The sequence below is a fragment of the Falco cherrug genome, chromosome 5 (genome assembly GCF_023634085.1).
Source record: "Falco cherrug isolate bFalChe1 chromosome 5, bFalChe1.pri, whole genome shotgun sequence".
Classification (NCBI taxonomy): domain Eukaryota; kingdom Metazoa; phylum Chordata; class Aves; order Falconiformes; family Falconidae; genus Falco; species Falco cherrug.
In genome coordinates, this window is record NC_073701.1 from 36,989,153 (window position 1) to 37,012,127 (window position 22,975).

At 43.3% G+C, this 22,975-nt stretch overlaps 1 protein-coding gene and 1 long non-coding RNA gene across 15 annotated transcripts in view; one reads left to right on the plus strand and one right to left on the minus strand.

The window, feature by feature from the left end:
• Nucleotides 1-22,975, minus strand: part of TCF20 (transcription factor 20) — a 150,168-nt gene that overhangs the window by 48,995 nt on the left and 78,198 nt on the right. For 3 of the 14 annotated variants that reach the window (XM_055712855.1, XM_055712859.1, XM_055712852.1), the window contains one exon: nucleotides 17,276-17,452. The exons of 7 other annotated variants lie outside the window; for them this stretch is intronic. The gene's annotated coding sequence lies outside the window, so the exon portion shown is untranslated. Of the gene's footprint in view, nucleotides 1-2,908; nucleotides 3,020-12,642; nucleotides 14,527-14,612; nucleotides 14,851-15,108; nucleotides 15,329-17,275; nucleotides 17,453-22,975 lie in introns of those variants that run through there. 4 more of the 14 variants (XM_055712858.1, XM_027808324.2, XM_055712860.1 and 1 more) reach the window with 4 other exon arrangements.
• On the plus strand, nucleotides 15,577-18,101 carry LOC129736282 (uncharacterized). Its single transcript, XR_008732648.1, has 2 exons — nucleotides 15,577-16,762; nucleotides 16,946-18,101. It is a non-coding gene; the product is annotated as an uncharacterized LOC129736282 (long non-coding RNA).

Here is a 22,975-nt window from a genome sequence, read left to right on the forward strand (position 1 = left end):
GTTAATATAGGAGTTCCTCAAAATATGGAGCTACTGCATTGTGATCCTACTGTGAGCAAGATTATCAAATGGTAGTCAACAGCATGAAGCATCTTTCAACAGTTCTTACATGTACACGAGACTGCCCCCAACCATTGCTGATTAACAGGGTTCATCAGTACTCCCACACCAAGACTGCTGTGTGAAATGATCTTCTGCAACATGCTGCGCTAGGTTTTTTAAATCTATACGAATCTTTAAAACATTTTTGTCCCTATTGTCAAAGGCTGGACAAATACAGGACAGCTGCCCAGATCTTCCCACATAATACTGATGCCAGCATACTAGTGCATCACTGCAGACAGACAGCTCAAAACAACGGAGCTGAAAACCAAAATACTGTGGGGATATGCTTAATTCTTAACAATAATCCTATAAAGGAGCAAACAAAACCAGCATCACTTAATTCTGTAGGATGTAAGTGAGGTCCTTCTGCTTTGTTGAATTTTCTTTAGATTTGGGTTGACTACTGCGACCCATCTGTGCAGAGAAGGCTCAGGCAGCAGTCAAATGCAATATATTTTTAGTGATCTGTCAAAGACCTCTCACTTCCTAGCATGCTTATCAGGAAAGAAAATGTAGTTACAGGCAGGCAACAAACAGTAAGATAGTATTTTCCATAGTCAAAAAATGTACACAAGCAAGTGGAGCTTTTATAGTGTGTGTCCGGGCTCCTGATTAAAGTAGATTTATGTGCAAAATGCTATGCAAATAACAGAGATATACATATATGTGTAGCCATTTCTAGTCACAACCCATAAAAAATGCAAAAATTAACATTTTTGTCCTTCCTCAATGTATCTTCTTAAAGTAGCAGAGCACACCCACAATCAAAAAAACCTCACCAAACCAGAATCTGACTATGAGCAACTCAGAGGCATAATTTTTAAGTAAACAGTCCCCAGGAATTGAATTAAGTCTGAAATACAGGAAAAAGATTTCCATGTAGAGTATTATTTCCACTGTCAAGGCCAGGCTGCTAACCCTCATTTCTGCAGGTTCACAGTTATTATTTGCACACCTGAGCAATGGCTGGGAATAGACTGATCTTGTTTCAGTTTTGGACGAACATTACCCTGTCTGCTGCTTTGAAGAGAAGGCAAATCAGCTATGCCACAAGTAGATGAATTTAAGGATCAAGCCTAAGACTGCATTTAACAAAGATCCAATTTATTTCTTCTACATTTCATGCCTTTTTAAAAGTAAAGGGAAGCTAGTTTTAGTTTTCAACCTTAGGTGTAATATGGAAGCAAACCAAGACAGCCAGCACTTCAAAAGGTCACCAGTTTAAGCAATAATACTCACTGTTCATTTATTTCAAAAAGTTGTGGTTAACCTGAACTGCCAACAGATTTTCTTCATACTTTCTATAAAGCCGTTTCAGATCCATTCAGTTCCATTAGAAGTTACTTTTGTATACTACAAATAAACAGAAGGATCTAAGACATGGGAAACTGACACCGGTTTATTTACCACCGCACTTCTAGAGAAAACTGCAGTCAAATCTGGCTCTCACCATGCTATTCTAATTTATTCTATCAAAGAACCCTTACTACACCACTCAAAGTTAAAACTGTACACAATTAACTTTCACTGAGAGTGTCAGAACCTGATGAAGTAGCTAAACTGAAGGAGATAAAGTATCTCGGAAAGTGTATAAAAATAAGTTAAAACCAGAATACTACATGACTGAAAACTGTATTTTACAGTAAAAAAAAGAAAGAATCACAACATGTCTTTAAAACACCCATACGTAATTGTTACACTCCCTTAAGTGTCTAATAATAATCCATACTAGCAACATGTCTTGCAAATCAGTACTAATACTGGTCTTGACAAAAAAAAAAAACACCTCAATTTTGTCCTGCCAATGGAAAACATCATCAAAAGAGTCCTCAAATGAGTTAAAGCTTGGCTAAGTAGATTGCAGCTAGTTTCCATCATCTCAGAGACACCATGCATTCTTTATCAAAATGTCTGTACAGCTTTTTAGGAAGTCAGTATGTACAAGCTTAAATCCAAACAATTAAGGAAATGGTTCTCACAGAACGGGTGAAGAACAGATGAGCGTGGCAGAAGGAACACAGTGAGCTTTGTCAGTTGAGAGAGAGGAATGCTCTGGGGATTATTGTGCTAGATAAGATCTACATTCACTTCTTATTTCATATATTTCCCTAGAGTGGCCGCAGAAAATTTTACTAAGCCTGAGTCATTGCATCTTCCTGTCTCACAGGGGACATGTAAACAGACATATTCAGAGAATACAACTGCTACAATAAAAAGCATCATATAAACAAACAACAAACAAAATTTATCGGGATTTTGCATGTGGCTATTATAGGACTGCTGATTTTTTCACCCACCCCCAAAATATTTTTTCTGAATTTTTTCCAAAAAATGGCCACCAACGTTTGATTAACACCAAACTAAAAATATGTTTCTGCAAGTCTTCCTTACTCACCACATGAGCAGAACTAAAATACCATCTCCAGTTTACCTCTGCACTTCAAGTGAAGTGTACTGTTAAATTCATATTCTTAAACATGAAGAAAGAAGTTTGACAAGAACAAAGTTTTGTTGTAAGCTGGTATTAATGTTGTGGCGATACAAAAATACGTATCTCTAGAAATAACTAATAATCAAAGTTCAGCAGAATTTTATCTCATATCTGATTTTATTATGCATCATTCATTCTTAGTCTCAATCTAACACCACAGATGCACTTAAATAGATTTTAAAAATCTACCGACTGATGGAAGTTATCCATCTAAATTTGTAACAGGTATCATTATTTTAATAAGAATCTATGCAAATCAGTCAGATTGCATTTTATGTCAAAGATTAAAACAACAATTTTGATTTCACATACATGGTCAGTCCTCTATGCAATAGCTTAAGAGGTCCAGCCTCCTCCACGGTGCTAACACAGCCATTCATGCAGCAAACGGGATCAAGGTACAGATATGGTCGAGAAACAATTCTGTGAGGGAGAAAAGTCATTTATGAACTGACAGATCCAAGTATTTTACCATTACACAAACCAGAAAAACGGACACAGCATGAACTGCCTAAGTGGCATGGCTACTGAAGTGCACTTCAAATCAGATGGTCATATTTAAAAGGCTCTTCATCTTTACACAAGTCAAACAACTCTTCTTACCATCAAAATGAAAATAATACTGAACCTTCACCTCCTCCTTTCTTTTCTCCCAGTTGCAGATCAGCTGACTGTACATCCTAACCCAATTCACTAGTCCTCCAAAAATCTGGCAACTCATTATATGCCTCTCATTGCAAATTCACCTGTGTTTGCATATTTAATGTCTCCAAACAGTCAAACGTCATGTCTGCTTTGGCAATACAGCAAGATCTGAGCAACCATTTCAAGGACAGCTTCTGATCTGCTCTTCACCTCCTCAGTCATGTGAGACAGGAGGTTCAGCAGAGGCATCGCAGCTCTTCACCTTTCAGCTACAAAACTGAAGACAGTGAAAAGGAGAAGTCAATTATTAATTGCAAGAGGAAAGCAGAAGAGTGTGAGCAGGGTTGCCAGGTTCCCACTCCGCAAGCTCCCACTTTCATTGCAGAAATTAATCCACTAACAGAAATACTCAGAACTACACAGCAGTAGAAAAACCCCAACACATTTTTAATTAACTTTTATAATTTGTACATACTAAATAGTAGCACCTGCCTTTAAAGTATTAAATGCATTATCTCTTCAAATTACGACAAGTTGCTAAGATGAATACTTAGGTCATATTTAATATTACCTGTAATACATGTCTGTCTTTTCTATTCAATGTAGCCTACACAATTAAGTCTTTTTATTCTGTTTTACAATGCCTGGTACAATGAGCCTGTAACTGAGACTCCTGGGAAATTGTCAAGGCAAATGAAATAAATTGATACAAAATCTCTATCAGTTATGTGCAAGTATTATTACAATACAGGTTATGCACTGTATACAAGAATTAAATCCACTGATTAGGATAAAATCTTTGTCGAGCATAACACCACCTAGTTACATTATATGCAATAACATTAAAATCAGGTAGAAATACAACCTCCATCTACTTAAACTAACAAATCAAAGAATTACCAACCAATTGCAAAAGAGCTGTACTCAAATTTACGTCCTCCAAACTTCTTACAGATAATTTTTGTTCCTTCAAGATAACACAAATTTAGCTATGCAGTATACCACTTTCAAGTTTCACGAGCCAAGGTTGTTATTCTTCCTATCAATTTAGCACTTCATCCCCCTGAAGTGACACAGATTTAAGAGCTATTTGGATGTGGAAGGTCTGCAAATATTCCTGTTGTGGAAGACTCAGAAAAAAAAAATTACAACCAAGGCCATATGATGTTTACTGATAAAATGTTTAGGGAAAAGAAGATTTTTCTCTAACATAAGAAAGAAGTGGTCGAACTGCCCTAAAAAAAAAAAATATCCAAGCATTTTTAAGATTTTCACAGTTACCCAGTTTTTCTTTCCCTGACATCTCTCCTTGTCTCCTACAATCCATACCCTCTGAACATCACTTCACTCATTCTTCCACCCTCTGGATTGCACAGCGTCTGCCTCATGCTGAAGCCAGAAGTTGAAGCAGACCGGTTCCTACAATCTGTTATCTCCCAAAACAGACTAACAGGAAGAGACTAAGACTACAGCCACAGTTAGAGAGACAGGAGAAACAGTTCAGATTCATACAAAATAACCTCATACATTTAAGTGATTTAACAAAAATATTACTTTAATAACAATACTATTTTAAGGAGTTCCTCCCCCTTCCTACCTTCCCATCCCAGCACTGTAGGTTTTCTTTGTTTTTTTCAGATTGGACCAGTTTCTTGAACCATCTCGTTATGTACCCCACCACAGTTATACTGGCATAACCAACAGACAGGACACAGCATACTACAGTGTCGGAGCAAACAGTTAAAAATAAATAATGAATTGAAGGAGTCTTAAGTCCTCTATCACTAAGTCTTGACCTAGAGCACTTAAATTGGTTGACTCTCACCAGCTCCCCCATGATGTCCATGAAAGCCTTCCAGAATTTCTCCTTCCATGTCAACTTTATGCATGTAAGGTGATTAAACTTCTAACACACCTCAGTCATTATATATTATAAGTCTGAAATTATATGGTATAAACTCAGGCCACCGTATCCAACAAACAACATACTGTAACCTGCCACTTTACATTGCAGGCACCTAACTGTGCACTTCTAAGTTCTGCTGCCACAGCCAAAGACATGGTGATCAACAGTAGTCAGACCACACCACAGTCACAAAATTAACTCTTAATGAGCATAACCAGTTACAGAAATGAACAAGCTACAACTGCAGATCTTCTCACAGCACAGGTCTAAAACTTTCTCCTTCCCCATCGATTACAGCAGCACCACAGTGAGTGTCAGGCAGTATTTGATGTGTTGATGGAGACACTTGGAAAGCTGATGCATGAAGCCTCTACTCTGTGTATTCCATCTCATATTCTGGAGCATATAACCTGAAGTCAGCAGTTGAAAGCAAGAGGAGGGATGAGCACCAGAGAAGAAAACCTCTGTAAATACAGATTAGTGGAAGATAAAAAAGATGCTGTACTCCGAGCATAATTTTTAGGAACGCTAGAGTTAAGATTTCAAAATAAAGACAGAAGGAGCTTTAGATGGCCCACTACTCTGAGAATCAGCCCCATCACTCTGTTAAACTTGAGTTTCCTGCCGTCATTCACCCTGTACAGCAAGAAGAGAAAAACCAAAACCAGAAGACTCCACTGTTTCTTTCTCCATTCTGTCTCCCCTCAAGAGGGAGGCAAGTAAGGAGGGACAATTAACATAGTCCATACATGATAGATTATACATAATAATTCCATAATGCTAACATATTCCTAGAATTCTATTACAAGACCATAAAGATGAGACTACATTTCCTCCCTTGCTCTAAAACATCCAAACATTCAATCAAAAACTGAAAAGTTTGCTACCCTGTTTCAGCTAGAAAGATTACAAGTCACTGACTATTACCTTGAGAATTGCTTCTGATTTAATTCTTTATGTCTTGTTAACCAACCAGGCAAAAGGATCTTACTCCTCAGCTTACTTCAGAAAGGCAATGTACACACAGAGCTCATGAGGACAAATTTCATCAGTAAACACAGCCTAAAAGTCTTTATAAACACTACTGTTCCATGGATAAGCAAGGAAGTTTATTTCCTAATTCCTCCTCTTGTCCATATTTAGGAGCTTCCTGACCCTGCTTCTTGTTGAGCTGAGAGATGTGCTTTCCCCAGTGAGCTTGATCCAGATTCACTCAATTCATATTTTTCCAACCAACTTCAACCGGCTTTTGATTAGGCTAGAGTACAGATATAATTAACCTCTTCTCCTCCTCTTGCCACTTTCAGCAGCTCTGTTGTATATACACCCCCTTTGGTTTTCCACAAATTCCACCTTTCAAACCTACCGCAAATTATATTTCTGCAAGGCAAAAAGACAAGGAGACACAAAACGATCACGTGACAAGTCAAATTTATACATCCTAATTGCAGGATACCACCATCATTCAAAAAAACCCCATGTAGTCAACCGAGCAAATCTCAAGAAATCAAAGTTTTGTGTCTGATAACTGGAAGATGAGGAGACATCAAATGTAGAAGAGGCATCATAGGAAAGTACACCAGAGCAAAAGGGAAAAAAGACCAGAAGGCAAAAATCACTACTCTGCTCCTCAAACAGCAGTAAACACGATGCTGACTTTAGTCAGAAGTGCAGAGATGCAGAATCCCACACTGCAGTGGACCTCCCTGGCTCATCACCAGAGCCAATTCCCTACCGCAGCTGGCAACCAAACAATTCAATGTCAGTAAAGATCTCCTCATGCACTCTCACAGTAACAGGAACACTAAGGAAGGCAAAGGAAGGATGCTTCTCCATTACAGTGCAGTGATTTGGAGGGAAGAGGGGTAAGGATAGCAGCACAGTTCAGGTTTTTGTATGCAAAATAAATAGCATCATTTGGAGCGATTCTTGATTATGCTCCTGCTACTTCCGCTCTCCAGCAGTACAGAAGAAAATCTGCCACTCAGTGATGCCCTGAGATACAAAGACAATCTGCTACCACCTTCTGTAACAATTCTGCCCAACTCATTTAATTCACTAACTGCTAAGCGTCTACCATAATTTTCAAGACCTATCTAAAAGACAATTTTAAGGAAGCAATATGCACAAGGTATAGTCAGGATTAAGAGTATCAGAAAATCTGAAGAGTACAACATTCCATGCAAATATGTGGGGGAAGGGGAAGAAGGCAAACTTCCACATGCATGAAGTGAGACAGGGAAAACTTACAGTGACAAACCAAAATGTACGCCATATGACAGAACACTGTTGACTTCACTCTTTTTTTTCCCTTGAATGCAAGGTGAGAAACAAAAAGAAAACACATGATAATAAAGAATCACAGGATCAATTAGGCTGGAAAAGACCTTTAAGATCATCTAATAAAACTGTTCACCTAATTCAAGTCCGCCACCAAACCATGCCCTCATGTGCCACATCTACATGTCTTCTAAACACCTCCTCCAGGGATGGTGACTCAACCACTTCGCTGGGCAGCCTGTTCCAGTGCCTGACGACCCTTTCAGTGAAGACATTTTTCCTAATACCCAAACTAAACCTCCCCTGGTGCAACTTGCGGCCATTTCCTCTCATCCTATCACTTGTTATCTGGGAGAAGACACTGGCCCCCACCTGCCTACAGCCTCCTTTCAGGCAGCTGTAGAGAGCAGTAAGGTCTCCCCTGAGCCTCCTTTTCTCCAGGCTAAATACCAGTTCCCCCAGCTGCTCCTCACAAGGCTTGTTCTCTAGACCCTTCACCAGCTTCGTTGCACTTCTCTGGTCACGCTCCAGCACCTCAATATCTTTCTTGTAGTGAGAGGCCCCAAAACTGAACTATTTGAGGTGTGGCCTCACCAGCACAGAGTACAGGGGGACAATCACTTTCCTTGTCCTGCTGGCCACACTGTTTCGGATACAAGCCAGGATGCTACTGGCTTTCTCGGCCACCTGGGCACACTGCTGGCTCACGTTCAGCCGGCTGTCAGCCAGCACCCCCAGGTCCTTTTCCACCACTCTTCCCCAAGCCTGTGGCATCACGTGGGGTTGTTATAAACGAAGTGCAGGACCCAGCACTGCTCCTTGTTGAACCTCATACAACTGATCTCAGCCCATCGATCCAGCCTCTCCAGATCCCCCTGTAGAGCCTTCCTTGCCTCAAGCAGATCAATACTCCCCCCACAACTTGGTGTCATCTGCAAACTCACTGAGGGTGCACTTGATCTCCTCACCCAGATAATTGATAAAGACATTAAACAGAACTTGCCCCGATTCTGAGCCCTGGGGAGCACCACTTGCGACCGGCTGCCAACTGCATTTAACTCCATTCACCTCCACCCTTCATGCCCAGGTGTCCAGCCCGTGTTTTACCCAGCAAAGCACAGGCCCATCCAAGCCATGACCAGCCAGTTTCTCCAGGAGAATACTGCGAGAAACCGCGTCAAAGGCTTTACTAAGGCCTACGCAGACAACACCCACAGCCTTTCCCTCACCCACTAAGTGGGTCACTTTGTCACAGAAGGAGATTATGCTAGTCAGGCAGGACCTGTCTTTCATAAACCCATGCTGGCTGGGCCCAATTGCCTGGTTGTCCCATACATGCCGCGTGGTGGCACTCAAGATGACCTGCTCCATAACTTTCCATGGCACTGAGGCCAGGCTGACAGGCCTGTGGTTCCCTGGATCCTCCTTCCAGCCCTTTATGTAGATGGGAGTCTCATTTGCTAACTTCCATTCGACTGGGACCTCCCTGGTTAGCCAGGACTGCTGATAAATGATGGAAAGCGGCTTGGTGAGCGCTTCCACCAGCTCCCTCAGTACCCTCGGGTACATCCCATCCAGCCCCATAGACCTGTGTGTGCCTAAGTGGTGTAGCAGGTTGCTGACCATTTCCCCTTGGATTATGGGGGCTTCATTCTGCTCACCATCCGTTTTCCAGCTCAGGGGGCTGGGTACCCAGAGAACAACTGGTCTTACTATTGAAGACTGAGGAAAAGAAGGCATTACACACCTCATCCTTTACCTCATCCTTTGTCACTATGTTTGCTCCCACATCCAATAAAGGATAGATATTCTCCCCAGCTCTCCTGTTGCTAATGTATTTACAGAAATATTTTTTACTGTCTTTTACAGCAGTAGCCACATTAAGTTCTAGCTGGGCTTTGGCCCTTCCAATTTTCTCCCTGCATAACCTCATGACACCCCTGTAGCCCCCCTGAGTTGCCTGCCCCTTCTTTCAATGGTCATAAACTCTCCTATTTTTTCCCTGAGTTCTAGCCAAAGATCTCTGTTCAGCCAGGCTGGTCTTCTTCCCCACTGGCTCATCTTTCAGCACATAAGGATGGCCTGCTCCTGCACCTTTAAGATTTCCTTCTTGGATTCCTTTGCCCTTCAGGACTACTTCCCAAGGAACCCTGTCAACCAGGCTCCTAAACAGGCCAAAGTCTGCCCTCTGGAAGTTCAAGGTGGCAGTTCTGCTGACCCCTCCTCCTCACTTCTCTGAGAATCAAAAACACTATCATTTCATGATCACTGTGCCCAAGATGGCCTCCAACAGTCGCACCACCCACAAGTCCTTCGCTGTACACAAACAACAGGTTCAGTGGGGCATCTTCCCTCGCTGGCTCGCTTACCAGCTGTGTCAGGGAATCATCTTACACTCCAGGAACCTCTTAAGACTGCTTCCCCTCTGCTGTGTTTCCAGTGGACAATATAATGCTGATCAAACATTGTTCACTAAGTTGATTAGATAACCATTTATGTTAAAAAAAAAAAAGCACATACAGTGTTCCCACTATTCCAGAACAACTCACAGGAAACACTGTTGGACAAATCAAATTTTATGGAAATTCAAGTGTATCCAGGCATTCGACCAAAGCTAACAGCAAAATGCAGATATTGAATTGGAAGCTGATTAACAACATTTCATTACAGTGTACAATGGTTTATTCCTTTAAGTTCTGGCAGGTGTGACAGCACCTATTTTTCTTTCAGCTATTAAGTTTTAGATATGTTTTTCATAGTCATTAGCGATGCTGTATATGGACACAAGCCATCTATAGTCAGCTCTGCCAATACCAAGTCTCTAGTTCAATTAACAGCTATCACCAACACAGAGTTTGCAGCACATATTTTTACAGGAAAAGTTATATGAACAATACTTCCAATAAACTGTGTTAAAGCTTCTAATACAGTAGCTCCCCACACAATTTCTAAGTACTAAGCTCTTATCAGAACTCATTGGAGGGTTCTGTTTATGACTTGCAATTTACTAGCAATTAGATGACTGAGTTCATACTAGTAAAATACTCCAAAATAAATCATCATATTCCAGCACAGAATATACAATGATTCCATACACAGTTATTGGTATGAACACAGACATGTTGCATGCTCACAACGAAGAGGGAAAAGAAAAAAATATCATCTTCCTGGCTTTTTTGTATTTGTTGCTTCAGAAGCAGTCAAGAAATAATGGGCTTCTCAAATGGAGAACAGATCAAATCTCAAAGGGACTCAAGCCAGGGCTCTCAGACAAAGAACCTGGTAACACTTTTTCCAGTCTTCCAGTATTATCACTGGTTACAAACACTGTGGTAAAAAGAATAAACACAAAGAGCATTGGGAAAAATCACATGCATATTCACTGTCACCAGGTCAAGCAGACAAGAGGATGCTTATGCTTTCTTCTACCACTTCGTAACTCTGTTCTTGAGGAATCACTAGACAAGGGGCAGGAAAAAACAGTTTTACTGCAACATGAACGCTTTGTCATATCCAGGTGAAAAATGGAAATTTGACTGCTTGTAGTGCTGTTCACAAATATAGCACAAAGTAGTTCAAGAGTTGGTTAAATTTAGTTTTCACCTTTTTTTTTTTTTTTCTTTAAATGCAAATAGGCAGCATATCACAGACTCTGGAACATCCTGAACTGATCTATCCTCCAACAGGGCTAAACAGAACCCACTTCTGATTATACATCAGCCTCAACTTTTTCGTCTTTGATTCTGGCTTCCCAGCCCCACACACACACATTTTAAAAGGCAAGGAAACCCATGTACATACATAGTGAGGAAATTCATGTTTTTCCAAGTATCCCAAACCAAACCAATACATAACTTGGTGGTAAGCAGCAGCGGAAAGGCTCAGCTGAAGAAATCTAGAGAGGTATAGCTAGACACTAGTGGGACACAGATGCACCAGCAATGCTGTACACAGCTGTTAGACAGAATCTTCCATTTTTCCACTCAGTCAAGACTGAAGTCTAGTCAAAAACCGTAAGGGAGGGGGAAGGGAGGGGACGCAGCTCAGAAGAATAACAATACTGACTTTTTTTTTAAAATAAGAAAAGTTTGATAGAAACAGAATTGCACATTAGGATCTCATTATCAGAATACAATAGCCTGCCCTGCATGATTTTAGACAATTACAAACCTCTGCTTACATTGTGTTTGTCTCCTCTTTGAGGCGTACTAAACAGTTTTTTTTAAAAAAAAGTATTTCTACATAGCATATCAACACTATTAGAAGTCACTAACAGTAAGACTTCCTTTATTTTTTAGAAGTCCAAAAGCCAAGCCAGACATTAAATTTTTTTCAGAGCGAGATCTCACTCCAGACAGAGAAGAAAAACCACCTTTTGCTATTGGACTGCAGTTTAATTACTTGAATGGGAAAAGTTGGTTGGTCCAGTCTCTACTAACAAATCAGCACGCTAGTTGGCTCTTCAGAAATCGTTGTACATAATCTTTCCTGTCTCAGAGGCCAATCGCAGGATTAAGTAACACAAATTCTCACATAGCCAGTTAAGGTACACATTGAAGCCTGAGAAGCTAGCACTGCCAAAAACATTTCTAATCTTTCAAAAAGTTATGAGAACTCAGGTTCCAAAAACATTAGTCTAATACCCTTCATAAGTATAAAATATAATTGAACAGGGTATGAAAAAATAAATACATGTTTTAATTAAAAAGCTACCCCACCCAAACAGAGATCTGGCATACCCTGTGTCAAAAGGCAAGATATGCATAAGCCAGCTATAAACTCTTAAATATAACCTTATCTCAAATTATAAGGAAGCCAAGCAAGCAGCATAAAATTATTCAGGTTTATTACATATTATACCCTCATTCCAGACAGCAACCTGCCAAGTTGGTAGAATAGGAATTGTGCAGTACAATTCCTATGAAGGGACCCTTCCAAGAGCAGCAGTATTGCCATTTTGCTGTGCTTCATGGGTGGTTTAGTTAAACATGACCTAAAAAGGAAGGCAGAAAGGGGGCATGCAATGATTTTCTTTCTAACGTTATACCGAGAACCCAAAAGGATTTCTTTACGCACATTTCCGCAACAGGAAGGGGGGGGGGGGGGGGGGGGGGGGGAAACAACGGACCCCCAAAGCATACACACTTCACTCTTTCCCCTGCAGACTTTATACACGTATCACAGACAGAACCATATTAAACACTCTTTTACTTACACTGCTTTAAGCCTTTAAATTTAATCCGAGTATCCTTTCATATGTAGTAAAGGAGAGGTTAATATCTCCCCAGTTCTTCAGCTGAAGATTAAGGAAACTTCTTCTGACAGTAAGAGGGGGTTTTTTTACAACTAATAAAGAAGTTTTCTGTTTCATCTGAATAACCTTCAGATCTTATTTACGCGTTACAGAAACAGATTTACTCCTTTAACATTCACCTCAAAACTTCTTTATGAAGAATTAGTTACTAAGTAAAGGATGAAACAACAACAAAAAGAATCCCGACCCCCTGTTAAAGACACTCACAACCAAGCTGCTCCTAGTGCTTTCATATAGGGAACCATGTTTAACCTGCCCCAGGCTGCAAAGGCATATTAAAGCATACATTTCAGCAAAACTGCAGGTTTCATCAGTTCCAAAGCCTCTGAAATCTGATTTAGAGATCAAAGCCCAAACTGTGTCAAAACACATACCATTCTACCAGAAACGACGCTAAGAGATTTAAAGCTAAGTAGTCTCAAGAATACAAACTTGCAAGAAGGCCCAAAACCCTCCCCTAGACATTTAAGTCTATTAATACAAAGACCGAAAGCTATCAAGCTTGTCTGAGGTCATTCCCAAAACTATAAGCAATAAGAATGTACTGTAGCAAGTCATATATTTGATATAAAAGGTGCTGTCATACTCCCACTCTGAAGGCATAGTAAGTTCACTTGCTAATTTAACCAGAAAACACAAAAATATGCATTTCACATGCCAGCAATGTACAGAAATGAGGAAAAGCTATTATTCTCTCCTTGTAACATTAAAGTTTAAGACATAGATGACTGAACCAATAAGTATCTCCGTCCTTTTTTTTTAATAGTAATTCTTTCTGCAGTACACTAATGCAGCTGCCTTTTTATAGGCCAACAACATAATGCAGACACAGCAAATGAAGAAATACAGCTTCAAACAACTCAAGTTAAAGTGAACTAATAGGGAACCCTATTTGAAGGCACAGATTTAAGGAAAAACAACCACCCCAAAACACTTCAGCCAAATGAAAACTCACAAGTAACAATACTAAGTAGTATTTATCACATATACTTAAACAAATGGACTTAGTTATGCATCACAATACCTGTCTGTAAGCCTCAGAAACCAAAGTTATCTAACAAAAAAGCAGTCTAGAAAACAGGTGAAAAAAGTCTAGCTCTTCCCGAATTGAGTTCGGCCAACATGCTACAAACCTAACCCGGAGGCTGCTGCATCTCCATCATGCAGTCACTCTATTGCTCTACAAATAAACAGGGTAAAGGTGAGCCAACTGCTATATGCACACCTATTGATCAGGAAGCATGCTAAAAAAATCAAACACTCCAAAGAATTACCCATGGATGAATCAACCAATGGCAACAAGTTACACACACATGAATAGCTTTCAAAATGCTAACTGAACACAGAAGGCTCTGAAACTGAACCTCAATCCCCTTGCAGGTGTATCTCTTATTTTTTTTCTTTTCAAAAGAAGGATTAAAAGAAGCCACCCTGAAACAGAACAGGAAACATTTGGCTGCAATTCAATCAAACTGCCTGCCCTTTTAATCAAGGGGGGAATGTTACTAATAAGATAGCATACACAAAAAATAAAGGATTCTGATGGTGCAAAATCTACCCACAGAGACAACCACTTGTTGATTCACATACAAATGTGCTCCTATTTTCAGCTTAGTAACAGAGTGCCGGTATCATTAGACAGCTCTGATACATAGGTTAAAACACTAAGGTTACGTAACTTTCTCTTATTTCTTCCTTGAAAGTGAGGAAAAATAGCTTCCAACTGCAGTCCTAAACACGACTTCCAGCAAAGTAAGAAGCATTAACAAAAGAAAATCTGATCCTCACAGCAGCCCCAACACACTACATCCTATCTCTGCAAATGAGCAGTGTAGAGTTAACTCTACAGAAAGAAAAAAAGCACCACGAACCTCAAGCATTCACAACACAGCCCGTCCACCTACTGCAACTTGTTCTTCTCCGACATTTTTAATCAGTTGCCCCTTCAACGGAAGCGCCAATCGCCACATCCCCATAAAAACTTCACAGTTCTTGCAAAACACCAATCTTTTGGGACAGGAAAACAGGTGTGCACCTCACCACGGAGCACGAGGGCCTCTTTCAACACACATCAACACAAACATATTTTCTTTAAAGAAAAAAACAAAGGGGGGGGGGGCTTAACCATGCTACGAAGAGAACTTCCCAAGAGCCCTTTCTCAAGTCCTCCTCATACCCAGCACTCGCTCTCCAACTCACGGAGATCCCTACATTCCCTCCCACACAACCCCTCGCACTGCCGGGGGAGCCTCGGCCTCCCCAGCGGGGGCACCGGGCCCCCCCAGCAGCTCTCCCTCCCCAGGCCTCCCCCGAACCCCAGCACCCCGCGGCGCGGCCCGGCCCGGCCCAAGCGCGGGTGCCCCTTACCTGCGACCCTCCCTCCCCACCTCCCCCCGCCGCCTTCCCCGGTGCCCCCCGCCGCCGCGGGAGGTACCGGCGGGGCGGGGGCGGCTCAGCAGCGCGGGCGGCGGGGCACCGCGGCGGGCCGGGGGCCGGGCCGGGGGGACCGCGGGGGCCCGGGGGCGTCTCGCTCCATTCTCCCCTCACCCCACACACACAGAGGCGCACACACACAGGAAATAACACGGGGTCAGCTGACCCCCGCCAGCCAATGGCAGCGGGCGCTGGGGAGCAGCGCGCGCCAGCGGGAACGGCGCGAGGCGGCGGGTCCCGGCCGGGCGAGGGAGCGGGGAGGGGAGGGGGAGCGGCGCGTGCGCGCCTGTGTACATGTCTATGTGTGCGCGCGGCAGCATGCGGGGGGGTGGGGGAGGGGGTGGGCTCTCCCACCACGCGCCCGCTTAAAGGGGCCGCGCAGCGCCGGGAGGAGCCCGTTGAGGGCGCCTGCCCGCCGCGGGGCCGGGGAAGGGCAGCGGCAGGCCCGGCCCGTGGGCTGGGAGCGGGCGGCACCGCCGCCGCCGCACGTGGGCGAGGCACGCCCGGCGCGCGTGTCACGCCCCAGCCCCCCGAGGCCCCCGCCCGGCGGCCCAGCCCTGGCGGCGCGGAGGCAGGACGGCGGGCCCCCTCAGCCCTTTCGGGGGCGGGGCCGCGGCGGTTTCCACGTCCATCCCCTCATAAATCAATACCGAGTTATTTTAAGAACCGAATTTATTCCGTTTGGCCGCTCCTCCCCACCGGGCCCCCTCCCAGGCGGGGTGCAGGCAGCTGCGGCCGGCCCGGGAGGGCTGCCGGCGGGGCGGGGGAACCCCTTCCCCGGCCCGCAGCCCTGGCGGACACCCCGAGCCGCGGCCAGGCCGCAAGCCGGGGCTGGGCGCGCCCCGAAGCAGCGGCGCCGCGCGGAGCTCGGGAAACAACATGGAGGCTGCGGGCGGCCGGGCGCGCGCCGTGCCAGCGCGGGGCACCGGCGGCGCGAGGGCTCGGCACGCGCGGCTGCGCCCAGTGGGGCCAGCCCTGCGCCCCCCGCCGCTCCGGTGCCTCCCGGACGATTAGAGACGGGGCTGCCGGCGCTTCCGAGGCCCCCGTCAGCCTTAAATACGGGAGTGAAGCGTGTCCGGTTCGACTTCCACGCTGCAGAAATGATTAAGCTTTTTGGAGCATATTCACTGGTCTTTGGGTTTAATTTTTGAGAGCGATGGGGCAAGGAGACTGGTGGAGGGGGCAGCCCGAGAGCAAGGATGCAGCGCCTGTCAAATCATCATCTCCTTCATTTAAGCCTGCATGCCAGCAAAGGAAGCTCTGTATGACACTACAGTTTCCTCCATCTGCCACTCAGAGCATCTCACGTGAAAACGCAGGAGGCTGGCAGCCTGAGCAGCTCGAAGTGCTGGGCAGAGAAAGCTCGAACATCATTTAAACCTCACTTTGCCAGGAACTTTACAAAGCAGATATGACAGCTTCAAGACAGTCTGCCCTGCTTCCCAAGCTCTGTTCCCCAAATCCTCAGCAAGCCTGATTCTGAGAGAAGGCCCATGCTCATAGCTCATCCCAAAAAGCAACGAACTGCTTAGGAGGCCTGTGTTGTAAGCACAACCGGCTGACAACTTCACTGATGGTTCCTCCACAGGTGACTTGCTCTTTATGTAAAATAAACACGAACCACCATATCTTGTACCATGCATTATCTGTCAAAAGTAATTCAGAGCCTGGCTGAAATTCCATCTAGGCACGACTGCAATGATGGCAATAGTCTGGGGAAAACAACCAGAGCAGACAACAATTACACGTGCTCCTACCCTTTGTCTTTCAGGTTCACAATTCACCAGTGTCGGGGACTCCGCAGCTGCCAGCTGGGCAAGTCACGAAGCGGGAGTGCCCACGAAGGACTTGCCTGCTCCTCCACCCCCCTCTGGACTCAACAGGCAACAGCTCCTTTTGGAGGCAAGCCTTCTGCTCTGATCTATGCCTTCTCTCGCAGATGAGATTACTGAAATGTGCCCTGCATCAGCTACCTGGGAGCTGCAGCTGGAGCACACAGATGCTGCCTTATTGCATGCTCTTGCAGTATGGTGTGCCCCTGCTCTCTTCAGCACTTGTTGCCTATTTGCATGTAGCATTTAAGGAATGGTGGTTCACTTACGGGAGGTGGAGGTCATTGCTTCCTTTGCCTGAAGAAGAGGATCCGACAGCACATTCACTGTGATAAACTGTGAGGTTGCTCTAGTCGCAAACAGCCTTAATCTTGTTGACTGCCATGGCATGCTAAGAGCTTGGTTAGAGCAGCATTCCCTCTGGGGATCCAGGGCTGTGATAAAAGCTGTAATGGGGTGGGGGAACTCGATAAGGTTTTTATAATTTGATTTTGCATTATCTGTTTTCTGATTTTGAAGTGAAATGTCAATTGAGGTCAATCCTTTATGTAGATTTATAAGGTTGCAGCACTCTACCTTAAGTTAAACTTAAACTTACCTTAAGGTAAAACCTTTCTGTGTATACAAATACATGAGAAAATACCCATCTATAAAATCTTGGTATATAGAGATTTTTTTTTTACTGAATGTCCAAAATGAAGTTGCAGCATACATAGAAACAGTTTTGTACAATGCTCAAAAAGGCACTATAAAACTACAAGAACAGCTAACATTCACAAGTCCAACATTTTTCAAAGGACCAAAAATAAGTGAATTAGCATACTTAAATACCTGGATCTCTAGTCTGCTGCACAACAACATTTCCCATCTCCGCTAATGAGTACTTATAGGTGTTACAAGGGAAGTACAAGAGGAGATGCTTTTTAAAATATTTAAAAGCTCGTAACTGTGTGGCTGATTTTAAGGCACGAAATGAAGTTTAAAAAAACGTCAGGCTATAAATACAGGTAAATGCCACGCTATTGTCAGCTGTTGTACTACAGTAGGCATCACTGGTAATATAAAGGGTCATTAAAAGCGCAGAATGAAAACAAAGTTACCAAAACTATATTAGTTAAATATCACACAAGCAGAGACACAATATCCTTTGTAGCTTTTGAAGTGATGTATCGGGCTTTAATGTACAACCCCACTGAGCTTAATGGAGAACTTGATTCTCTCAGAAACTAATTTTTGGCTGTCTGCAGACTCCGCATGAAAAAACACTGTCATTAGTACACCTTGTTCACATCACCGAGTTTTTTTTTGCCACTGAACATTTCACTTTATTTCCAGAAGGAAGAAATTCAACATCCTGACTTGGCCATCCAGTGACAACTACTTGACCACCATTAGTTACACACAAAGTAATTTTTAAACTAAAACAGTTAGGACTAATGAAGAAAGTAACGTCCATCATGCTATTAGGGCTCTGATCCTGCAAACACACAATCAGGCGGGAAGCTAACACTCATGCAAACAGTTCTAGTTCAGGGTAAAGTCATCAGTAGTATGTATCTACATGCTCTTAAAGCAACTTACAAGCAAATCACCCTTCAGTTCTGAAAAGAAGAAAAAACCCAAGGATTTAAGGCCAAAACTGGTTACTTACCAAAACAAACCCTTAAAAGGATCCATTTTCAAATCAATGCAAGAACTTAAACTGGTTTGCAAGTACATTTCCAGCAAACATATTCCATCATTGAAGAGTTAAGTGCTATAAATTCAGCAGATGCACTACACCACAGTTGTAAGAAAGACTGAAGTCTCTGGTTCTAGTGTAAGACAGTCAGGTCAGCCCTAATTGTACAGAGCCATTATGGTACTACCACAACAGAAACCTTCCAAATCCTACCCATTTCCACCCAGACACCCTCCCCCAGCTCCTAATCAAAGTGCTTCCAAGGACAGAGGCACAAACAAGGCAGAGACGGTCAGGAAAATGGCCTCAAAACTTGGCACCCTCCTCTACAATGGATGGGAGATTCCAGGCAAAATAAAGCCCCCCGATTAGCCCCTGGGGTTAGTGCCACTGCTCCTACCAGTGCTGCTATTGCAGCACACATGCAAGCAATGTTGACTCTTTTCTTGTACATGAACTCTGTAATGGCAAAAGCAAACGTTTTTTCCCTGTTATGCCTTAATATAAAGCTTACCTTGCACATCCCTTTCCCCTCTACCACAGATCCCAGAGAAAAAAGGTCCTTCTGACCCCAAGAGGACTGACAAATGGAGATAGAGAGTCTCCTTCTGTCTTTGAGGTCACCACTTCTGATCTAGCCATAATGCAGTAATTACTCAGTTTGTGTGGCTCTCCAGAAGCATACATTAGCAGCTGGGGGGGGGGGACACGACACGACACAGGGGACAGGATGGAAGGATGACACCATTCCTGACCTCAACCACCTCTCATCTCCACACACTCTCTGTCTGACCTCACTCTGCCTGGAAGGGGGGAGGACAGCAAGTGATGCAGCTTGCAGGATCGAGAAGGAATTGTCAGGTAACATACGCTCGAAAGATTCTGAGCACCCCAGTGTTTCTTAGAGGAAAGATGATTTCTGAATGCAGCTGGTGGGGTCCTCTTGAGAGACGACTTCTTTACAAAAGGTTTCATTCCTGATGAAAAGCACTGAACTAGCAGCACCAGGAGGCTGAAGTCTCTGCAGAGTCAGGCACGCAGATTTCTCACAGGCACGGCACCTGTCCCCTCAAAGTACTACCCTTATCCTAATCCTTTCCCCCGTTACACAATTTTATGTCATGCACAGGCTCACCACTGCACTTTTGCAGCTTTCATCTAAAGGCACTTAGATGCTACAGGAATGGGCATTAGAGGCTAGCTTGAAGATAGATAATACAAAAGATGACCGCAAGATCGGGCACCTACAGGTCACGCAACCAGGGACTGAAACTTATATTCACGGTGGGACAGCTACATCTTTAAGCAAATGTAAAGCAAGGGCAGCTAGCCTGTTTCTCTTTCTCCAAGAAAGACATCAGCATGGCTGCATTCATTAACATTTCCTACCTCTCTTCCTATCTAGCCCCAGGATTTCCCATACCTTCCTCCTGTTCCTTTTGCGCTTACTTCAGATAAAAAGTGTTACATCTGACCCTACACAAGGGAGAAGCCGTATCAGACATCTCCCAAGGAATTGCAACGAAGACAGGGAGGGCTCTCCTCTCATTAATTCACCAATATTGAACTTTTCCCCTTAAGACAGCCAAAGGATCTGTGTGCTTGCTGGAAAGTATTTTGGACAAGCACAGATTCTCAACATACTGTCATGTCTCAGCTGCATCACTTGGAAGCTGCTATCCTCCAGACACAAAAATGCTATCCTCTCCATAAACCATAGTGTTAAGTCCTGCAACAGAGCAACAACTGGGTTGGAAGACTTTGGAGCACCTCAAAGGAAGGAAAACGATAGGTAGGTAGCATGAATCATAGCAGGAGAAATATTAAAATCACCTATATGGGAGACAATTCTGCTCCATCTTTTAATACTGCAACACTTCTGTCCTCTCATCTTCCTGCTATAAGCAGCTGATTCATGAAAGTAAGATCTTTGTACCTTAAGACCTGCTCAGCTGCTTCTGCTTATTCCTTTTACCTTCTGCCAAAAAGCTGCTTCTGGCAGAATCAGAATTAGTTGCTGTAAAAGTAATTGTGATGCTGCAGACAAAAGAATCCAAGTCTAGTAAAAAAAGCGAGAAAAAACAGAAGCTGGGCTTTTGAGGAAAAACAGACCAACGGACCACATTTCCATGTGTATGTCCAAATAAAGGTGGAAATTATAATAGAAAGTCACACAAACAGGATTCTCTAGCAAGACTGTCTCTAACACGGCAGAAAAGGCCATCAACAAATCTTCATTATCTGAATTGCTAAACATATCTAAATAAAAGGAGAAGTTCAAATATTAGAACTCATATTTTTTTAAATGGTCTTACACAAAACCAACTCTGCCTTGCCTCAACATGTTTTACAGAAAGGATTTTTTTTTTTTTTTTTTTTTTTTTTGCTTTTACTTCTGCTGGCCTTTTACAGAGGTTTCATTTGGGGTGGGGGGGGTGGGGGGGGGGGTGTCTGCCTACAGGGAAGTGTGAATTTCCAGGCTTAACAAGCTTAAATCCCCATGACATATAGTCCCCAATTTCAGAGGCAACTATGATTCTGATTCTTACTTTGCTCCCTGTTGGTTTCCTCCCCGATGCATGCAATAGCTGTTTTGAATCTTGGCTGTTCCAACGGGGTGGTGGGAGGAAGTCCCTGAAGGAACAGCATTAGTTCTTCCAGTCACCTTGCTGCCACCATGCTCCAGAATTCAGGCACATGGAACAGCACATGAGAAGGGCTTGCAGCAGCAAGAGGAAAAGCAGAGGGCATCAGACTATACCAAAATCAAGAGGTCGTCCACATTCGTCTGGTATGAAGGCTGTATTTATACTGGGTAATCTAAGGGTCCACTGAAGATACATGTTGCATGAAATCTCATTAACTTCTTGTCACAGAAACTGATTTCTGCTTTTTCTGTCATGTATAGGGATGTTCTCTGGTCCCATTTCAGCAGCAAGATTAATTTATAAAGAGTATTCTTTTAAGCTTCACCACAGTTTACTTATATATCTCCTATTGCTAACAAAACACAAGAAAGAAAAAAAACCTACTTCAAATATGACCACTTTAATTACTTTGTATCTTGAGACTCATAAAAGTACATTCAAAGCTCAAATCCTCTAATTCTACATTTCAGAAGACATTAATGTCTTATTTTAGTACTCTGCGTTACTTCTAAGTCACATTCAAATCCAAGTCAGAATAGTGCACAAGAGAACATACAGAACTTTCAACTTTAAAAACAACATATTCAACCATTTACGAGCACTACCAAGACATTTGGCAGTGGGGGAAAGAAGTGTATTTTGATTCATGTCACCTAACCCAAGCAACAGGGATGCCTTAAAAGCTACCAGGTAATAGAGGTAACCATCCTGGGTTAAGAAAATCAGCATTAAACTTTGCAGAGTGGACAGACCTATTTTTGGGGAGTCTGAGGCATGGAGTAAAACCTTCAGGAACTTGTTTCTGTTTCAGGATTCAAGGGACTCTTCCAGTTGCCTGCTTAAGTTCAGGTTCAGACTAACAAACCTCTGCTTGTATATTGGTGCTTTCATCATCCTTGTTGAAAAGATTATCTTCTGCAGCTGGGAATCCTCCCGGCACTCACATTTGTCCTGAGAGGTGATTAGGACTGAAGGCCCCCTATTTAACTTGTCTGTAAACGTGCTCAGAGTAATTAGACCTAAACAAAACACTGTTGGTTCTATCAGGGCCCAGAAAATAAGATGGGCACTCCTTAGGACATCACCAGCAAGAACAGAAGCCTCAGCAAGAACAATTCATGTCAACCTACCAACTCAATGGGTCTCCACTGGTTTTAGCAAGTTTTAGAAATCCCAAACCCACAAAGAGAAAACAAACTATCCCAACACAAACATTTTCATGAGGAACAGCAGCATACAAGGGCTGCAGTCCTCAAGGTGGTCCCCTAATAACCCTGGCTGAAGCCAGGTTTAATGAAGAGACTCTGCTTACGTTGGCAGAGAGAAAGCATTTCACTAGGGGTGAAATTTCACATTCCCTGGGGTACCTGCCCACAGCTCAAGGATCCTTCCCCCAGAGCTAAGCCTTTCCATAGGAGAGAGCGTGGGGTGAGAGAAGGGACAACTCTCTTCACCAAAACCAGCAATGCTTTGAAATCTTACAGTGAGATTCATTCCACGGGCTGAAGATCAAGGTGTCAGGTTATTCCTAATATTGATGAAAAAGGGTAGTCACCCTATTTACAATAAGCTAGCATTATCTCATCTGAGAAACAGTAAGTCAGCAGCTAGCCTTAAGTGATAAGCAGAGGGGTTTCCTT